Consider the following 21,542-nt stretch of genomic DNA (forward strand, 5'->3'; position numbering starts at 1 on the left):
ATCTGAGCTGACAACTTTAAATTTTTTTTTTCAATGTTTATTTATTTTTGGGACAGAGAGAGACAGAGCATGAACGGGGGAGGGGCAGAGAGAGAGGGAGACACAGAATCGGAAACAGGCTCTAGGCTCTGAGCCATCAGCCCAGAGCCTGACGTGGGGCTCGAACTCACAGACTGCGAGATCGTGACCTGGCTGAAGTCGGATGCTTAACCGACTGCGCCACCCAGGCGCCCCTGAGCTGACAACTTTATATCTGGCAATCGAATCTGGATCAACAGTGGTGCGGATCTGGACATCCCTATTGCCTCATTTCCAAACATAGTTGTCTCAGCACAACTTTGTGACTGTGTTGAATAAGAGGAGAGACCAGCAATGCTGAACTTTACTTGAGTCCTGTGCTTCTAGAAAACAGTGAAGGCTTATCCCCTAACCTTTTGTTCTCCAAAATCTCCTATGCTTTTGTATTCTTCAAAACAGCTATTGCAAAGAACAGCCTTTCCCCATGACTTAGATAAGACCACCTGTCCACTTGTTCTTGTGACCCCATAAGAATCATGGATGACCCCTTAGTTTACCTGTGACAAGACCAGACACAGGCCCTCCAAATTCCATCTTTGTTCTATAAATGATTACTGAAGTCTTTGTCCTCCCAAACTAGGTAGACAAAGAGCTAGATATTTCTTGTTCAGCTGACTGACAAACTTCTCCTTATTACAAGACCATCCCAACTATGAAATGACCCACCTGTGACTTGTCTACTTTCCCTATAAATATCTAGACAAAATCACTGCTAAGACACTCTGGTCTGTGGATCTGGGATGCTCTCCCTACTGCAATGAGAAACTAACATTTATTGAGTACTTAGCATGGGTCAGGCATTGTTCTGAGGACTATATATATTATCTCATTTAATCTTTACAGCAATTGTATGAAGTAGGTATTATGTTTCCCCCCACATTTCAGAGGAGGAAAGCAAAGTTAAAAACCTGCCTTGGGTCCCATGAAAGAAAATGGCAGATTTGAGGTACAAATACTGCATTTTTTCTTTACGGTCTGAGCTACGGCCATGAATTCGAATAAGTTAAGTATTTATATACCTGTTTTGCCATATTAGTAACAGAAATTGAAAGTGCTCTGCAAAGCCAGGAATTAAGAGATGCATGAAGGCTTATAAGAAGGTGGCCTTTGAGGATCATATGGAAGTCTGGAAAAGCCTTTGATGAGCAGAGATGGAGAAAGGACATTGCGGGCCAAGAACAGGCTCATGTCCAGTAGACAATGGAATCAGGCTCTGGACTCAGGAGAGCTTTTTGGAACCAAGCTGTAGATTGAGGAATCATGGGCATAGAAGTGCTGGGGGACCTTGAGAGATTTTTCAGAGTAGCAGTGGGACTGGCAGTCACATGGCCATGGGTTGATGAGTTAGCAGGAAAAGACAGAAAGTATTAAACACCTCTTTGAGAAATGTGATAGTGAAACATGGAGAAAATAGAAAAATAATTGAAGATTCAGCTGGGTCCAGCAAGTGTCTAAAACATACATGTCATGGTGACATCTGTAACCCATAGAAATAGACACTTAGCTTTAAGAAATTTATTTAGCTAAGAAATTAGCTAAATTATTTAGCTAAGAAATAGACACTTAGCCCGGGAACTGGGCTAAGCGCAACACTATCGGGTCCTTCCCCAGATCCTGTCAAGTGGGTACCATAACCATCTCCATGTAAGGGATGAGGATGGTGAAGCTCATAAAGGTTAACAGGAACTTGCAGGCCATAGAACAAGTGGGACTCTCATTCATACACTGCCAGTGGGACTCTAAATTGATACAACCGCCTTTGGAAAAGGTTTGGAAATTTTTATAAGGTTAAACATACACTTACCATAATACCTAGCATTTGCTGTCTGAGAAATTTGCTCTCTGCAAGAGAAATGAAAACATGTCCATATAGAGTTTTAATATCTCGTGTTCATAATAGTATTATTCATTGTAGCACCAAATTGGAGACAACCCAATTGCCCATCAGTAGGTGAATGGATTAACAAGTTGGGGCATAGTCATAAAATAGGTCACTGCTTTGCAATAAAAAGGAACAAACTACTGATAGAGGCAACCACTAGGGATGAATTGCAAAAGCATTATATTAAGAGGAAGAAGCCAGACACAACAAGAGTACATACAGCATGATTATGTGTATAAGCAACTTTTAAAAAATAAATCTAATCTATAGTGAGAAGAATCAGATCAGAGGCTAAGTGTGGAGAGTATTGGCTGGGAAGTGGTCTTAAGTGAACATTTCTGGAAAGATTGAAAAGTTCTTTACCTTCATTGTGAAGGCAATGACACAGGTATACATTTGTCAAATAGGAGCATTTTGATGTATGTGAATTGCAATTCAATAAAATTGATATAAATTTGAAAACAAAAAAGAATGAGACACACGTACTGACATGGAATACTTCAAAAATAAGCCACAGAAAAATAAACCTAGAATTACAATAAAAGTAATACAATTTTAGGGGCATCTGGGTTGCTCAGTCAGTTAGGCATCCGACTCTTGGTCTTGGCTCAAGTCATGATCATGGTTTGTGAGTTCAAGCCCCATGTCAGACTTTGTGCTGACAGTGTGGAGCCTGCTTGGGATTCTGTCTCTCTCTCTCTCTCTGCCCTCCCTGCCTTGCAAAAGGAAAGAATAAGAGAAAGAGAGAAGAAAGAACAAAAGAAAGAAAGAAAGAAAGAAAGAAAGAAAGAAAGAAAGAAAGAAAGAAGCTTAAAAAATACAATTTTAATTAATTCCTTATTTATGTAAATACATGGAAAAGGATCCAGGAAAATTGTAACAAAGTGATAACTGAATGTCACCCAAGGGCAAAAGAGAAAGATGGAGGGGGCTTCTCACTAACAATAAATATATGTTCATTCTGTATTGTTAGGTTTTTATAAGAGTATGCATGTATTTTTTTAATTTTATTTTTTATTTTGAGAGAGAGAGAGAGAGAGAGAATGTGAGTGGGGCAGAAGGAGAGGGAATCTTAAGCAGTCTCCACACTTGGCAAAGAGCCTGATGCAGGGCTCGATCCCATGACCCTGGGATCTTGGCCTGAGCAGAAACTAAGAGTCAGATGCTCAACTGACTGAGTTACCCAGGCGCCCCCATAGTATGTGTATATTGTTTATATACTGCCTTTAAAAAAATGAAAAAAGAAAAACACAGACACAAAGGCACCTGTCCCAAATGACACGAATCTGAGCCCAGTTTTAACTATAGAGCCAGAGGCCAAGAGCCAGTGGGCACAGGGGGTTAGCTTTGAAGGAGGATTCCAGGGGCCTCCCCATCAGCTCCAGGTATAGGACACCAGGCTGAAAGAGCAGGGTGTTCCAGTGGCCACCTTGCATGCTCTTCTGGGCTCTGGCCACTCTGGTGGTTTGGCAGATCATGTGAAAACACTAAGTCAGAGTGCAGAAACGCTTCAGACTCTCTCACTCTCTCATAATATTTAGCTGCAAAGCCAGAGCAACTCTGAATCTTTTTTTTTTTCTTGATAAGTATTTTCTAATGACAACCAAATAATGTAGTTTCCTCTAGATCCATGGTTCCCAATAAGGGACAATTTTGTCTCTCAGGAGACCTCTGGCAATGTCTGGAGACCCATTCAGATGTCACAAGCTGAGGGGAGAGGGTGCTTTGGCATCTAGTTGGTAGAGGTTGGGGATGCTGCTATACATCTTGTAGAGCACAAGGAAGCCCCCACAGCAAAGGATTATCCTGCCTGAAATGTCCACAGGACTGAGGTTGAGAAAACTTGATGTAGACAACACTGCTTCTATGACACTCTCCAATCTTACTGAAGAAATAAAAAGTTTGTTGTAATGATGGAGGTTGATTCTTACAGTTGTGTTCTGTCTTTAAATATTACATGAATCAGGGGTGCTGGGTGGCTCAGTTAATTAAGTGTCGGACTCTTGATTTCAACTCAGGTCATAATCTCGCAGTTTGTGAGTTCGAGCCCTGCCTCAGGCTCTGCACTGATGGCACGGAGCTTGCTTGGGATTCTCTCCCTTTCATCTCTCTCTGCCCCTACCCTACTTGTGCTCTCTCTATATAACTAACTAACTAACTAACTAACTAACTAACTACTACATGAACCATTATATGGAAATAGAAACAGAATAAGTGTCTTCTTGTTTCTGGACAAAAGTTGGTCTTGGGCGTGTATATGAAGGGTGACTCTGGGAAGTTAGGAAATGTGTTGCTAGAGAACTTGACAATAATTATGGTGCCCTGGGTTCTAGCTCTGGCTCCTACATGCACCTGTTCTATATCTCTGGGGTGCCGCTGTCCTGGGTGGGGGGATCTAAAGCATCTTCAGCTCTCCTCTGGCTCCACAGTCTTTATTCTCTAACAAGTCCATGCATGAGCCGTTTTGGAGTGTGGCTAAAGCACAACAACATGTAATGGAAGAAGGAAGAAGAAATTTTTCCAGCACTACCCCATTACTCCCAGCGTGTGCTCCCCGTGTGACTTGCTTCCTCTCTTCTGCTGAGAAAGGAGGAGGTCAGGCCAGCAGGAAGGCTGGCCAGGGGTGAGGCCCCAGCTTGGGGACTGGTCGTGTGACAATGGGCTGGGCAGAGGGAACTCTGCAGTGCTTGTGTTCACAGCAGGTCCAGGCAGAGAGAGTATTCTCCAAGAAACTCTCAAAGGAGTGGTGACCAGCCTTGGACATTTCAATGTCACTCTTTGAAAAGAGCTTTACCTTTTTCCAGGGTGAATTCTAGCTCACTTATGGTATTTCTTACTGGAGTCATTCCAGAAGATAATATTTTTCCATAATTTTCATGAAGGAGATTTGCATTTGTGCTTTTGTTTTGATTTCAGAAGCAAGTAAGAGTAGGTGATGTTTTTTTTTAAATATACATATTAAATTCTTTTTATAGGTAATGTATGCACATGGTAAGGAGTATAAATATTACAAAGGGTGTACAGTGAAAAATAAGTCTTCCTCCCAGCATTGGGGCAGATAATCCTGTTTTCTTCACAAAATGATCTTTGGGAGACTGACCAAGTTGGAGAGTAGTTACTGTAGCTGTTGCTTTAGGAAAGGAGAATGGGGGCACCAGCCAGCCAGCAACGGCCGGATGGAACTGCTTCTAGAAAGAGGATATTGTGTTCTGGCCAGACATTTACAGGGTAATAAACTATTGCACACAACTCAGGTAGTTGCTCTGCTGTTTGTTGATAAAAGAAAGGGGGGAAAAGTCAAGGGATAGGAACAAGGCAAGAAATTGAGGCTTTGGGAATTATGGGCTGGAGTTTACTGGGTTTTCTTCTGGAATAATCCACACAGGTGTATTAGCCAACCACATCTGTCTTCCTTTCTATGTCATCATTTTCAGAGTACGTGGTTGGCCAATACAGGCAAGTGACATGAATTAGAACAGATTGCACAAGGTTCCTCCATATTTTGTGTTTTCTTAGAATCTTACTGTCTTCTGTGTTCAAAGCAATTTCTAGTTTGCATAGGAAGCATGGTTTCCAGGGGCCATTAGTGCCCTGACTTACTCAGCATAGACTTATCATGTTTGCCTAGCATTGGCTTTGAGTCTCACTGGACTCCCATGCATGTGGGTCCATCCACTGGGATTTTGTGCTCACAGGCATCACAAACATTGCATGTAAATGGGGCAGCAAGGAAGGGCAGCCATGCATATTGTGTATATCTCCTCTGTTCCTGGGCATGCTCCACTGCCCTACAAAATTTCACTCACAAAACCAAGTTCAAAGATAATATTTTTAAGATTTTCAAGATGGCACCAGCAAAGCATAAAACAAGTGTGGGGCCCCTCCAACCACAGAGTCCTGGACAGCTGCACAGATTGATGGCCCCGCAGTGTGATGTGAAACCAGTGCTAGTAAAGCATCTTGAAACCAGGAGACGAGCTGCCTGAGGCCAACACCAACACCCTGAGGATGGTAGAGCCAAGAGCTGGAAAGAACTGGGGTTCCTGATGACATCGCCAAACCACAATTTTAATCCCCTTGGAGCTTGTTGGACATCTTATCATATGAGATAAAAATATCCTTGTTCTTAAAGCTGGTTTGAGCTGAGCATTCTGTTACTTGCAGTTGGAAGTATTCTAATGTATACAGGCTGACATTGTGTCCATAATGAGTGAGTGTTCCACGTCCTGCCTTACCTCCCATCTTACCTGGCTGCGTCTCTGCTCCCTGCTGTTGACAAAGCTGGATACATCAAACCAGGGGCCACTCAGTTGGTCCTGATAAGACTTGGAGCTGAAAATCTGGAGAAGGTGAAAGGGACCAAGCTGGCAATCAGATTCCAGATGGAATGCCATTCTAAACAGTTACTGAGCCAAGACACGTGTCCTCCTTAAAGACACTACATTTACCTTCAGTGACCCTTTTAGGTAAATGGTCACCTTGTAAGACTCACCTGTGACCTGAAGAAGCCTAGTCCAGTCACACCCGGTGTTCCATTAATGCATCGAGTTTCACTGCCTGTGTTGGTTCCTCCTATTTCTAACTTCAGGGTCATTTGATTAGGAGGTTAAAAAAAAAAAAAAGTAATAGTATAAGCATAGTAACTCTGAGGCCCTCAGAGTGTGACCTCAGAAACCATGTACTAAGCAACAGAGCTATAGCAAATCCTTGCAGAGAATTAGACAATTCTACCAGCCTGCATATGTTTACCTGCCTTTCCTGGACTTGGTGAGTGCTCACGTATGCCGAGATTGCTTGACTTATAGCACAAAGGCCTGTAGGAGATGTCATACAGACTGGTCTTATAGATTCAAATCCATCCCCTTTTCTTTACATGCAGGACCTAAGTGCTGCCAACGGACTCAGATGTGGTACTAATGTCACAGTTGAAGACTAAGGATAATGAACAGACATAGCTGGAAAATGCTAACAATAACAACATTGTTATCAACATTCTTAAGTGACTGCAATTCTCTGCAGAAGTTTATGGCTGGAAAAGTCCCATAGAGGTTACCTGGTCTAGCCCTACTGTTGAGGTAATTGAGACACAGGTGTGATTTGCTCAAGGTCAGCGGTTGATGCCTACCTGGGATTGGGTGTTTTGATTTCTTGCCTAGTGCTCTTTCCCCTACACCCCACCCCTCTCTGGTTGCTTTCTAATTTATTGCAGGCTCTATTTCTGTCTTTTCTTCAAAATGGTTATGTTCACAGGATGCTCTATTCGGGATTAGACTGCACTTTTTCCACATTACTTCCCCATCCTCTCTCCTCTTCCCCAGTGCTGTAGAGTCGCTGCTGCTGAGTCTCCAGCTGAAACCAGTTAAGGGGGACTTTCTGCCAAGTGACTTATTCCCGGAGTGCAGGTCTGAGGAGCTGAGTATGAAGTAGCTTGGTTGTATTCTTTCTGGTATGTCTTACACATCAGCCTTGATCTAACTTTGTCAGGCTCAAAAATGTGCCTGAGTTACTCTGTAAACAATCACAAGATGTCAGATTTAGAATATAGTCCTACGAGTCTCTAACTGTGCTCCAGAAACCCTAGAGGTTGCTCAGGGGTGCCTTTCTTTCAGCCTCTAATAGCAGTTGAGCTGGGGAGCTGAGAAGACTCAGGTTTAGGCCTTTTTCCTCTCCCCTGAGTCATTTTATTCAGTTGAGGTTCTGTGTAAGGTTTCTTGTGAAGAAAGGGTTTCGGTGCTACAAAATGGCTTTCAACTATGGCTGTAGTCCAATGTTCTCCTTTTAAATATGGAGAACAGGGAGGTTCCAAAGAAAGGAAGGAGAAACTGTAATAGTTTCATGCAAAGCTGCAAAACTAGTTAGTAACAGAAGCAGGGTTGGGGTCCTGGTCTGTAGACTCTCCCCCAGCACCTTGCAGAGGTGACCTGGCCCCCTCCAATATGTGGTATTTTTGGCTTGATTTTGGCTTGGCTGTTGGAGCCAGACTATGGCGGCTGCTCATCTGGAAAAGGAAAGGGACAAAATCAATATTACCAAGTGACTGCTGTGTGCCAGACACTGAAAATATGTACATTCACTCTCTCAGAGCAGATTTAGTGGTCATCTCTCATGTGCCAGCCACTTGGAACAGATATCATCCCAGCCTGCCACGTGGATTCTTCCCTTGAAGCCTCATGACAAGGCAGCTGGGGAAGTGGCTACATGTTGCAGAGGGTGGAGGCTCCAGGAGGGCGAGTGACTGACAGGGTAGCACAGCTAGGAAGTGGCAGAGCCACATCTGAACTGACATCTATTGAACTCCAGATCTGCTGTGCTAGGCCTCATCATGTCCTTATACTTGGTGCTTTTTTTTTTTTTTTTTAACAGGCTCAGGAAGTCAACAGCTGCCAGTTGCATGTGAGCCTTCCAGATATTTGAAACTCAGAAAAAAAAAAAAAAAGAATAACAACAACTTGAATTTTCCCTTACCTATTTGGAAAATGGTAGATCTCCTCTCTAGGCCTGCTCTTGGTGGGCAGGGAGGGGGCAGCCTTTATTAAGTGGAGTTCCCTTGTAGTCCTAATCTGTCTCCCTGTTCGGGCTTTCATGATTCACCCACATGCAGCTTAGCCCATCTCCTGCTCGCAGTGGAAAACATTGCTCATCCTGCTGCTCTGCTTCAGGGTGGATCTCGCTCAGAGCAGCTGTCCGTCGGGGATTCGGGCTTGGGTGAGGCTGAGCACTGTGCATGTGAGTGTGAGCGATGGGGTGATAACAGTCAGGCTCTGTAGAGGGAGAAAGTGTTTGCCTTTATGAGGCAGGGGCCAACATTTGGTGGCGTAAGACATTTCCAACTGTCCTTGTCTTTCAAAAGACAGTGTGTCTCAATAGAGTGCCAGTAACTTCTGAAGATATTTCAGGCCCTATTTGTTTGGTTCTAGTTGAGGTATCTTTCTGCTCTCCTCTGTTGGTCTCCACTCATCTCAATATCCTCTGCAGAGACCAGGAATCCTTCTGAATAAAGTGGACTGATGTGGGTGCTGGGAGGGGAGGGTCTGTTGGAAAGAGAATAGAAAGGGAAGCCCAGTGCCATCTCTACTGGGAAATGTGATAGCTGCCATGCCTTTGAACTTTGGTCTTTTCAGCCTTGTACCCAGGATCTTTTCTCCATGCTTTTACGAGATACTGCTAAAAGCTGTTGGTGGTGATGGCTTAATGGGGAGTTGGGCATGGCCATGTGCTTGTACTCGAGCTTGCTTTGCAAGCTATAGAGGTAAACACATTATCCTTCAATTTAAAAATTAAATTCTAAATCTTTATGAAAACGTTTGAACTTAAATAATAAGCTGAATAAAGTATTCCGAGTGAAAACAAAAAAATTATGAAGAAATAAAACCACAGCATCTTTTGACATCTTTCTCATTAATTTTTAGCTAGTTATTAACTTATGATCATATTCTCTCTCATTGGAAAGAGATAATTTTATCTATTCCTTCTAAAGATGAATGAAGTACATTGCTCTTTGAGGTAACTCCATCTGAATATTCCTTAGCAACTCCTTAGCAAAGACATAGCAACTCTTGGCAAAGTACCTCTGGGCCAACTAATGCCAAAAATGAGATCTGGGAGGGTTCTTGGTAGCCCTGGATATCAGAAGGTGGTTGGAACTGCTGTGATTTGGCCAGCAGAAATAGCCTCTTCACACCCCGTCCCATCGCCTCTCACTGGGTGAGCACCTGTTAGCACCTCCTGCTTCCCCCACCTCCAGGCAGGGCTCTATGGCAATATGGCACCTACCCTGGGGGAGGGGTCAGACTGTCTTCCTTGCTTTGTGAACAGAATAGTAGAAAGTGGAAAAAAAAAAAACATGCCACATTTTTGTGCTGCTTTCTGAGCTGTATAGTGCCCTATGCATTTTCCCATTGGAGGATTCCAGCTAGAATCTTGACCAGGATAAAGCAGGCTGTCCACTCCTAAGGGACAGATGTTACTTGGTAGTGTTGGTATTATTGAAGAACCTTTCAGATTTTCTTCTTGCTTGTGATTTTAGTGAATGCAAGCATTGGGCCAACATCAATCACCCAGGGACAGCTGTGCATTTAGGACATGTTACCGACAGGAAGGCTTTCCTTTGTTTTAAAGAAATTACATCTCTATTCTCTTTATGCTTCTTCATTTCCTCTACCATAGATTTCTTTCTTTCTAGGAGAGCCAGTTCAGGTCATGGGACACTCAAGAGCATTGGAATGGGCCAGGGCTGGACCTCTGGGGGGCAACATTCCTCATGACTCTCTTAAGAGCTTAGAGATTTGGAACTGGTGGCAACTGGTAAAGTTTTCAGTGTTTGGTAACCAGCCAGGGTCCTGAGCTCTGGGAACAGCCTTATTTAGCTCTTTAAGATTTGGGTTAGAGGCTCCCAAGGAGCTGATGTAGGGCAGAGAAGTGAACAATTGCTTCTCAGTCACACATGACAGCCAATGGACAGCTCTGAAAGACAGCCCACAGTGGAGACAGAGTCCAATGAACAGCCTTGGACCACAGCTTTCAGAGTAGAACTTTTTCTTCCCCAACTGCTCTGCATCTGCCTGGACTTCGGCCAACATCTGTGAACACCACAGTGCTGGTATGCTTTGGGTGAGGTTTGTGGCCATAGCAACAGAATGGGAGAGACCCGGTTCTTGAGAATGAGAACAGTGGATAAGGGTGAGATATGGATCAGGCAGGAGAGGCACAGGGAGGGGAGGTAAAGGTTGGAATTGCCTGAAGAATGGAGACGTTTTATTGGATAAAGCCCCCGGGTAGGGCAGTGCTGAAGGTCCATCTGAGCCTCGGATTGTGGTTCAGATGCACGCTCCTTCCCTCTAATGAGCAGGCGTGGTTCAAGCTGAGATCTTGGGAGATTTGAAGACTATAATCAACCCAGTGACTTGTTCTCATCAAACAAAGTAGATTACGTGCTGATGATGTGACACTGACCTACTACCTACTGTGGGCTAACCCTTGTTGAAATCTTTATGGTGAAAGATACTGTCCAAGGGACATGGAGTCCCATAAGAGAATGCTTTCTCCCGGGAAATTCCTGAGTACACCTCATTTTCACATGGATGTGAAAGGGGAGGAATAAAACCCACCCCATCCAGAGAGAGAGATGTCTGTGGGATGCCTGAGATTTGAGCACTGGGCTCAGGCTCAAAGATGTGAGTTCATATCCCAACAATGCCATGATCCTTCATGTGACCTTTCTGTGCCTCTGTTTCCTCACAAATAAGTGAAGGTGGGGAGATAATCTACAGGACCTCTCCAGTTCTGAATTTCTGTGCATCTATGGACTATAGAATAAAAGATTAGGAGGCACTTGTATTAGGTAAGCTTCCTTCATTTTCTATGTTCATTTCCTTGGAGCCATCAACTGGAGTTGAGGACGAGTTTTAGAAATGCATAGGTTTCTTTTTTGACCTTTCCTCCCACCAGTCCTCCCTCCATATCTTCCGAACTCTTGCAAGTGTCATGTAGCCTCATGATTTGATGGGAGTTTTGTTGTTGTAGCAGTTGTAGAAAATCATTTATCTCTTGTCAGTCTTATCTCCCCACCTCTACAATAGCCCCAACAGCTCCTTAAGGCCTAAATCCCCAGGCTCACTATTCCTGTCAGCCCATTTCCCAGCAGGTCAGCCATCAGATTTCCAAGCTATGGGTTCCCATGCCTTCTTTTGTCCCAGTGACCTTCACCCCAGACATGACATCGTAGTATTTGGAATTGTTCATCTGAGGCAGGAATTCTCAAGACTAGCTCTGCAATGGAACCAGTTGAGAAATAAAAATTAAACAATCAATCCCTCGAGATTCTGATTCCATTGGTCTTCATTGGTATTTTGTAAAGTTCTCCCAAGTAACGCTAAGATGGAATCACTCTGAAAATTACTATTAAATGGGAATGGACCTCCTGCTATTGAATGTCAGTCATCCTTAGAATAGGACCATGCAGGATCTTTTCTTGTATTCTGATATGGTTGCCTTGTGAGGGCATGCCCTTTAGATTGAGGTCACTTTCTGGAGTAGACAGCCTCTCAGATTGTTCCCAATAGTCCCCACTTCCTGGTATTCATGCTCTTGTGTAATCCCTTCCCCTTATGCCTGGGACAGACCTAGTGACTTGCTTCTAGCCAACAGCATAAAGTAGCAAAAGTGATGGAATGTCATTTCCAAGATTTAGTGATGAAAGGTGGTGAACTGTCTGGGTTGCCCTGTCTGTCTGTCTGGCTGGCTCTGCCCCCTTCTTCTCCCCTTCTTGAGCTCCTGCTCTGAGGGAAGCAAGCTGATATGTTATTAGCCCTATGGAGAGAGACAACCATGTGGCAGGAAGTTAATGTTTCTGGTCATCAGCCAGTGAGGACTTGAGGCCAGCTGGCCCCTTGACAAGAGTGAGCCTGAAGGTGAAATGCCCTCTAGTGGAACCTTGTGATGATCGCTGACCCTTTGCAGCAGTATGAGAGAGACCTTGTGTCAGGGTTACCAGGCTAAGCCATATCCAGATTCCTAGTGCACAGAAGCTGTGAGAAAATAAATGTTTATTGCTTTAAACTAAGTTTGAGCATCATTTCTTACACAGCAACAGATAGGATATCCTGATATCCTGAGAGAAGGAGCAGATCCATAGACAGGAACTTATCATGGGGAAGGCTAGGCTGTCTGTCAGTTTTGAGGAGTGAAAGGGTCTGAGGGTTCCCGGGTGGGTGGGGGGATGTTCAGCAGGCACAGCCAGGTTGCTGAGGTCAGGAAGGCAGATGTTCCATAAGTAGAATCTTGCTAGCTAGATCAGTGCCTCTCAAATATCAATGTGCATTTAGATCACCTGGGGAATCAATCTTGTTAAAATGCGGATTCTGATTTAGTGGGTCTGGTTGGGGCCTGGGAGTCTACAATGCTCCCTAGTGATGCTGATGCTACTGGTCTGGGGCCCACATTTTAGGGGACAGGGAGCTGCACTGTCCACATTCGTGTGTCTCTCTGTGGCTGCTTCCTTCTTAAATAGTCTTCTTTGTTCCAATGCTGACTTGGTGGTGTTTCAGGAAGCCAAGGAAGTGGCCTTTGCCCTTTGAGGCAGAGTTTAGGAGGAGGAGCAGTGCCCCCTGGAGGCCAGATGGTGCACGCATTGGTGAGGGAGAAACACTTCCTAAGTGAATCTCAGAATTAGGATGAATCGCATGAAGTAGTCATTCATAGAGTAAAGATTGTCAGTTATTAGTAATTTCATAAATTTCCATAAACTCTAGCCATCCATCCGTACTGAGAGATCTTCTTTTAAGGGCTGGTCCTGTAGCTTTTAAGTGTATACATTCCTCAGCAGTGTTTCTCAAACTCTTCCTTTTTGTCCCTCTAACCACAGAGGGGCTACCAATGCTGGACATGCAGCCTGAGGCAGCCTGCAGAAAAGTCTTTGAGGTATTTTTTTTTTTAATCTTACTATTCCATGAGGATCAATAGAATGTGTTCATTATAGTATAAAAATAATTTCCTCCCCAAATACATGTGTAAAACTGCTGCATTAGAAAGTTGTGCTGGACTAATGGGTGGGCTCTGAAATTCCCAATTCCCCCTCAAACCACTCCCATCTCCTCACCCTCCCTGACCTCCTGACCTTGACCTTGTTCCCTCCACTTTTCTCAGACTCTACCAGTTCCCTCTGACTACCTCTCTGGTCTCTACTAAGTATGGATCCAAGGTCAATCATTTTGATCGTGTTCAATCAACCCCCACACCCTGGACCTCCCACCACACCTACCTGAATAATGGATAAACCCCACCCTCTTGGATAAGCTACACCCTTCTCCAGGATAGATCCCACCCTCCTGGCTAAACTCCATCCTCCTGGATTGACCCACTCACACTGCAACATTCCATCAAAAGTTTTCTCCCATGGACTTTTGGGCAGCATGTTTTGCCCTGGAAAGGATACTAAGTGAATCCCCTCGATTTCATGTTATCCAGCCTCTCATGGGCTCTCCAAACTGCTCAACAGAGCTGGAATTCACTGTTTCCCCAAACTTGCCTGATATTAAGTGTAGACACAGGCTGTCCTAACAATGTAGGTTTTTGGTCCCATCCAGTCCTACTGAATCAGTCTCCAGAGAAGGAGCTGGGGAATCTGCATTTTGACACTCCCTTCCTGAGATTCTTCTCAGGAGGCAAGCTTGGGAACCACTGCTGTTCCTCCACCAGGATTCTCTATTCTTGGCCCTCTGTGGCCCCAGGGGAATTGCCCAGCCTCCCCACTCAGCCCCACCTCCCATCACTGCCCCAGCCAAATTCAACTTGCCTCCTTTCCCACTTACAAGATTAAGGCCATCTGTCTGTGCTGCGCTCCCCTCCTTCCACCCTCAGGCTCCATATTTCCTATTCTTTCTTTCCTCTTCTCTCTCACCACTTAGGGAAGAGACACCTTCCTGTGGCTGATTTCTCCTTCTGAGTCTGGGTGCCTCCTTGTCTGTGTCCTCTGGGACATGGCCCTTCATCACCCCCTTTCCAGTACATTCAGCTTGGCCCTTGCCAAAGGAAAGTTTTGGTTGTTTCGAATGGGACTTTTGTCTTCTCCTTAAAACACAAAATATCTCCTGGTATTGGTAACTTCACTTATTCTTCAAGCTCATCCCCCAGTTTCCTCCCACTGCTGGTGCTCAGCTCCCATGTGACAGTTCCCTCATCTCTTTCCTCTCTGGCCTCACCGGGCACCTGCATAGGGTGGGCAGGACCTTCATGGTACACTGGACTTAAAGCCGGAGTAGTGGCCCACTGCACCTTGGAAGGTGGAGGTTATGGTTAAAAAGCCCAGCACTCCTGGGGTGCCTGGGTGGTTCAGTTGGTTGAGCATTCAACTCTTGGTTTTGGCTCAGGTCATGATCTCAGGGTTTGTGATTTCAAGTCCTGCCTTGGGCTCTGTGCCGACAGCATGGCACCTCCTTGGGATTTTCTCTCTCCCTCTCTCTGCCCCTCCCCTGCTCTCTGTCTCTCTAAATAGATAGATAAATAAATAAATAAATAATAAACTAAAAAAAAAAAAAGATTAGAAAAAAAAAAAGAAAAGAAAACCAAGTATCCCTGGCTTGCCTTTAGACTGAATAGCCACATGGATTTATGATAATTCATCCTCTGATCATGAAATGCATTATCTTGAATTTTACAGTATGGGGGGGGGGGTCCAAAGGAACAAATCTGCAGTTTTAAAATGAATAAGTCATGGGGATGTAATGTACAGCATGGTGACTATAGATAATCATACGGTATTACATATTGGAAAGTAGCAAGAAAGTAGATTTTGAAAATTGTCATCACAAGTAAAACAATTTCTGTAACTCTGTATGGTGAAAAAGTATATATATTCAAAAATAAAAAATAAAAAAAGTGAATTTTACAGTAAAAGGGTAGAACACAGCTTCCAACCATGTCTTTTCTGACCTCTGTATTATCATCCTACATTCTTAGAGTGTGTTCTCTTTCTATGTTGATTCCATCCCTGCCTTACACATACCTCCACCAATGGAGAGGGTAGACCAGGGGCTCTGGGTGTAGCAACCAGAGGGTCCCATTCATCAAGGAAGTCCATCCCTCCTCCAGCACAGCTCGAGCCCCTAGAGAGCATGATGTCATCATATTGACTGGAATCAAGAGTGGGCCTGGATTGGAAGGGCCCATTGGCAAGGCAGAGTGTTAGCTAGAAAGCCCTGAGAGGCATTTTCAGAGCTGCGTGTGGCGGGGGGGGGGGGGGGGACTGCCTGACATGAACATGGGGGAGGGAAAGCCATTGTGTGGGCCACCAGTGCTACACCAGCCAAGGGTTTGTGATACATGGGTGTTTGCCCAGAGCACTGAACTCATCTTATATCTGATGTGACTGAGAATCATCCAAAATCAGCATCTGAGAACTACCCTGATGGCTTAATCTCATGCAATCCAGAAGAAATACCATGGAGGCCAGCTGGAGCCATCGACTCAGGCAATTCCCCTCCTGTAACTGGGGCCTGAGATGGGGGTGCCTGGGACAACCCCCAAAACACAAGCCTAAGAGGTCTTCAGAACATCTCTAACCCAGGCACAGGCTGGGGGTTGGGGAATATTTCTGAGAGGGAGGTGGAGACTGACATACATACAGATCTCATTCAGGCTCAGGAACCTCATCAGAGTGGCGCCCTCAGCCTGGCTAGTTCCAGGCACCAGATGGGGGCTTGGAAAGTTTGGGGAAGGCTCTCTAAAGCACAAGGCCCCTGAGGAATAGGGCCCGGGCCCAGGACCCTGCTTGCTTAGATGTAAGGAGCATTGGGGGTGACCCAGGTTCTCCATGAAGCAGATATCAAGATGAGATTAGATGTAGGAGAAACACATGCCTGTGGGGGAAATGGGAAGTATGTAGGCTGAATAATGCCACAAAGATGTCTGTGCCCTACTCCCTAGAACTTGTGACTATGTTACCACACGTGACAAAAAGGACTTTGGAGATGTGATTAGGTTAAGGATCTAGAGATGGGGAGATTATCCTGGATTGTCAGAGTGGGCCCACTATGATTACAAGATGCTATATTATAAGAGGGAGACAGGGAGACAGGAGGGCAGGGTCAGAAGAATCGTGATGATGGAAGCAGGGGTCTGAGTGACCTCAGAAAGGGGCCAGGAGCCATGGACTGTGAGCAGCTTCTAGAAGCTACAAAAGGCAAGGGGTAGATTCCATCTTACAGCATTCAGAATGAATGCAGCCCTGAGGGGCTATTTCAGACTTTTGACCTCCAGGGCTGTAAGATAATACATTTGTGTTGTTTTGAACCCCTAGGTTAGTGGTGATTTGATACAGCAGCCACAGGAAGCTAAGATCAGGAGGAAGCCACAGGAGGCTGGGGAGTTATAGGGATGTGGGTCTGGCCCTTCTGAGGAGAGAAGGAAGTCTGGAAGGCTAGGAGGAAACAGCTGAGTGCAGCGGAGTTTTAAGGAAGCTTTGGCAGGATGATGGCAGGTCCTTGAGCCCAAGTTGCCTGAGAGAGGAGCCCCAACTGCTGTCACTGCCGTGCTGTCCCTGGCTGGGAGGGGTGGGTTTCAGAGTGCCAGGCTTGGCTCATGGCGATCTGTTTACTCTGTGCATGTTCTGGGAACAGTTCCTCAGTATATCCCATGGCCTCTTCTCCAGAGGGGACACTTAGAGGAGGGAAGCTAGTGGCAGAGGGGCCACAACTCCTATTCATTCTTTCCTTCCTCCACTCTCCATATGATTGCCCCTCATTATTTCTCATCTTGGTAGACAGTGGTGGCTTACCTGGTGTAGGACCCAGACCTCACTCCTGGAGGTACCTGATCCTCTTCTCAGTGTGGGGTTGCTAGGAGTGTCTATTCACAGTTACTATGAGGGAGAGGGTGCCAAGAGACACCTAAGGGGATTCCACACAAATTTCTCCTGCCCCATTGTGTAAAAAGAGCCCTTCCTCTTCCTGCTGGTCAGGGTCACTAGCTCCTGCTAAGATGGCAGGGCCCTGAAAGCCCATAGAGAACTTCTTTACTTCCCATCCTCCCTAGTGCATGTATCTTACCAAGTTCTCCAGTGAAGTGTCCACTATTATTTCTTCTCTCCAACAACCATGATGTCATTATGTTCTGTAGGATGTTCAGATGGTCCACTTATCTTTAGACAATTTATGACAGAAGGCAGGAAAATTCATATAGCTCTGAGGCAAAGCTCTAATGGAATATTGTTTTCCACCTCACATCAATACAGACTGTTTCTAATCCTCTTTCTTGATTGGAATTGAAAAGAAGTCACCTGCCAAGTCAATGACTGCATGCCATGGACCATGTCCAGCACAGCACCTATGATCAGGGTTACTATTTGTCTAATTTGTTGCAGATTATCTCATTCCCTGAGATCTATTTCGTTTATGCAGGGGCCAGACTGAATTAAATGGAGATATGGTTCATACCACCACTTTATATACTTAAGGTCTTTAATGGTGGTACAAATTTCTACCATATTTTTCAGAATACAATATTGTTTTTGATTTATTACCTTGGCTGATGGAAGTATTTTCAGATGTGGTGTTTTGCACTGTGATAGGTTTTATCCCAAGAGCCAGTTTTGAAGCTAATCCAACTACCAAGCTTTCCAATTACAATTTGCACTTAGGAAACAAGAAAATGACCACAGGCATGTCAGTGGAGCCAGCAGGGCCACTGTGAGCTGGACATTAGCCAGGACTCCACTTACTGTTTGACCTTGTAGGTCTCCACTCTAACAGGGGGGCCATGATGACACTTTGGGTATCCAAGTGTCACTTGGTCAGACCCCATGTCCAGTAGTCCTTGAACAGTTCATGTCTTCCCTTTTCCCCAGTGATTAGTCACCTAGTACATGACCTTTGGGGGAGGACTGTTGTTATGAATTGAATTGTGTTCCCCACAAGAAGATATGTTGAAGTCCTATCCCTCATATCTGTGAATGGGAGCTTACTTGGAAATAGGTTCTTTGCAGATCTAACCATGTCAGGATGAGTTTAGTTCATTAGGATGGGCCTTAATCCAACATGACTGAAGTCTTTATAAAAAGGGGAAATTTGAACATAGAGACAGACAGGCACAGAAGAAAGATGATATGAAGACACTGGGAGAAGACAGTCATGTGAAACCAACATTGGAGTGATGTATCTACAAGCCAAGAAATATCAAAGATGGCAATGACCACCAGACCCTAGGAGGAGGCAAAGGAGGATTACCTTCCAGGTTTTAGAGAGAACATGGCTCTCCCAACACATTGATTTCAGACTTCTGGATTCCAGAACTAAGAGAGATGAAATTTCTGTTGTTGTAAGCCACCTACTTGTTACACTTTGTTACAGCAGCCCCAAGAAGCTAATACAACCATCTTCACAGTACAGCCTGACACGGCATTGCAGGATTCTGCCTCCTTAGTGAATGGATTCAAAATCTGAAAATTGGCTCAGATCTAGAAGCTAAATAAGGGATCAGCCTCCCCCTCTATTCGTGCCTTTGTTGTTGAAGGTATTAAGCAGAGCCCTTTTTAGCTGCCTGTTTATTTTGCCCTTGAGACACCACATTGTGCTAACCACTCCTTGATGGACATGCCTCTTTGGCTGCCTCTCTGACCTTACCAGTCAATAGAGTGGGTTGTGGCCTCATGGCTTCTGGTGGTTAAGCATAGACTCTTGGTTGTTAGTGCTTCTAGATCCTCCCTCATTCTAACCATAGATGTTCAAAAACCCAGTTCTGCACCTACCCCATCAGTGGCCAGCCCTTGCCAGCAGAGCAGAGCCACCATTGAACATCTTGGTGATGCTGGTGCCCCTCACCAGCACATCTCTGATGGCCTTGTGAAAGGTGTGTCATCTGGGCCTTCTGTGGAGCATCATCCTCTGGTGGGTCTTCTGCCCTCACCTAACATACCCTTTCCAACATGCCCACTGCTTCTTCATCCTTTCCTTGTTCACCTGTAGGGCAGCTTAGGCATTTCTACTTCACCCAGAATTGCCCATTAGTTTCTCCAGCAGAAAACTTGTCCATCCTCTGAGGTCCTTGCCAGGATATTAAATCCTGACTCTGGAGAAATAGCCTTTGAAGTCAATGAATGCTGCTTTATCCAGTCTTACACTCTGATCCCTGTGATGGGGGCCCAGGGGTGTGCCCCTAGCTCCTGCCAGTAAATGCAGCTAATTCTTGCAGCAACTTTGGTGTGTAATTTTTTTTTTTCCTTATTGGGCCTAGCAGATCCCCAACCAGGTTATGCTGACTTAACTGTAGTTATCACCTAGGAGGGAAGGGGAGAGGTGGGGAGTTCCTAAAGGGGCACCAGATACCTGCAAGGCAGAGGAGGAGAACCTTTGGATGATATGCAGGTATAACCCCAGTGAAAGGCAGAAGGAAGGAAAGTACTTGTGGTGCAGGTCTAATAAAGTTCCATCTGGGCCAATGCGAAGTCTCAAGGTCAAAGTCATTCATTGGAGATTAGAGGAATCCATGTCTCCCAGAAACGAGGCATCCTCCCCCCTTCTGAGTGTGAGCCAGTCAGATGCCTTGTTTATGAAATGACATCGACATTTATGGTACAGGAAGCTGTGAGGGTTGAGTCAAACAATGCCTGACATGATGGTAAATATGTGCCACTCCCCTTTCCACACCCAACGCAGATGTCACAAATTCATGTTAGCACTTTTCCCCAGGGCAGCCTGATTCAGCCCCTGAATCATTCCTAATATGATGTAGCAAGTGGTCTTTGAAATGAAATCTTGTTCCCAAGCTAGATGTAGGCACTGGCCTGATTCTCTGTCCCCAGAGAACTCTTTGTTGGGAGTCCCAAGACTCTTCTAGGGCTTATTAACTGGTAGCTCTGTTTAAAGAGTATACTCTGTAACTTCCAGGTATTCTGTTAGAATACTATTATCCAAACAGTGCATCGCAAAACTCTGGCTCATTGGGAGGACATTCATTTCCTTGAGTTCTTTGCCAATTTTTGATTTAGGGAAGTTGAGGGCGGAGACTCCTGTAACCATGGTGAAGAGAGCAGGGAGGACAGCTGGATGTGTGTGTATGCGGAAATACAGTGGGTGGGGGTTGGGGGCGGGTTGTGAAGGGCCTACTTCTCTATGGGGTGAGGGTGAAGGTGTGTGCTTCTCCGAGAGCCCCCACAGGGTCACAGGTCTGTGTCAACTGAATGACAGCTAGGAAATATTGCAATTGGTGTTCAACTCCAAAGTTGCCTGTATTCAGGAGCAGAGGGAAGAAAGACAACGGGTCTACTCCTTTCTCTTTCTCTCACAACTAATCAGACTTGCCTTGGGCAGCTCTGGGTGGAATGGAAATGGATTCTCCTCAAAGCAGCCTGTGTTGGGTTCTGTGAGCAAAGGCTCACACACACGCACACCACCAATGCTTTCAGTGGTGTGGTGTTCATTCAAGAGGCTACAAGGTGGTGGTACATATTTCCATGGTCAGCAAAGCTCCAGGCCGTGCAGTGTGCTAGTAGCTTACCAGCCAACACACATGCGCAACATCGTGTAATGACACCATCTTCTCAGTGTTCTATTCAATTTTTTTCTCTTTGACTGAGGGAGGAAATGAGCCGTGTTTTCTTCACTTCTTCCTTTCCTCTAGATTGCTGTCTACATGTACATGTTTTCTCTTTAACTCGGTGTCAAGGAAAGAGAATTTTCATGTTTTTAAAGCATATATACTTCTGTCTCTAGGCCGGTTGACCTTGAAAAAGAACCCTACTTGCCTTTGGCTAGCCTCAGGAAAGTCTTTTGCTGGCTCTGATTCATCCGTCTGGGAATTAATTTTTATGGATGTCTCTGTTACTGCAGACTATAAGAGGTCAGGATGGTTACTGGTTAAACTTCGAGATTTCTGTATTTTCCTTGTGCTTCTTTTTTTCCCCCTTGCTCCTTGTACAACATTTGCATTGTCCTTGATTTTTGATGATTATTTCAGATAAGGGTCCTCCTGTATTTAAAGAGGTAATTCTTTTGCATATGTGTGTAGTGCGTGTGTGCATATGTGTGTTGGGAAGGGAAAGGAAGGAAGAAGGGAGGAAGAGGAAAGCAAATATAGAGGAAGAAATATGGGA

This window comes from Felis catus, chromosome B2, assembly GCF_018350175.1.
Source record: "Felis catus isolate Fca126 chromosome B2, F.catus_Fca126_mat1.0, whole genome shotgun sequence".
NCBI classification, from domain to species: domain Eukaryota; kingdom Metazoa; phylum Chordata; class Mammalia; order Carnivora; family Felidae; genus Felis; species Felis catus.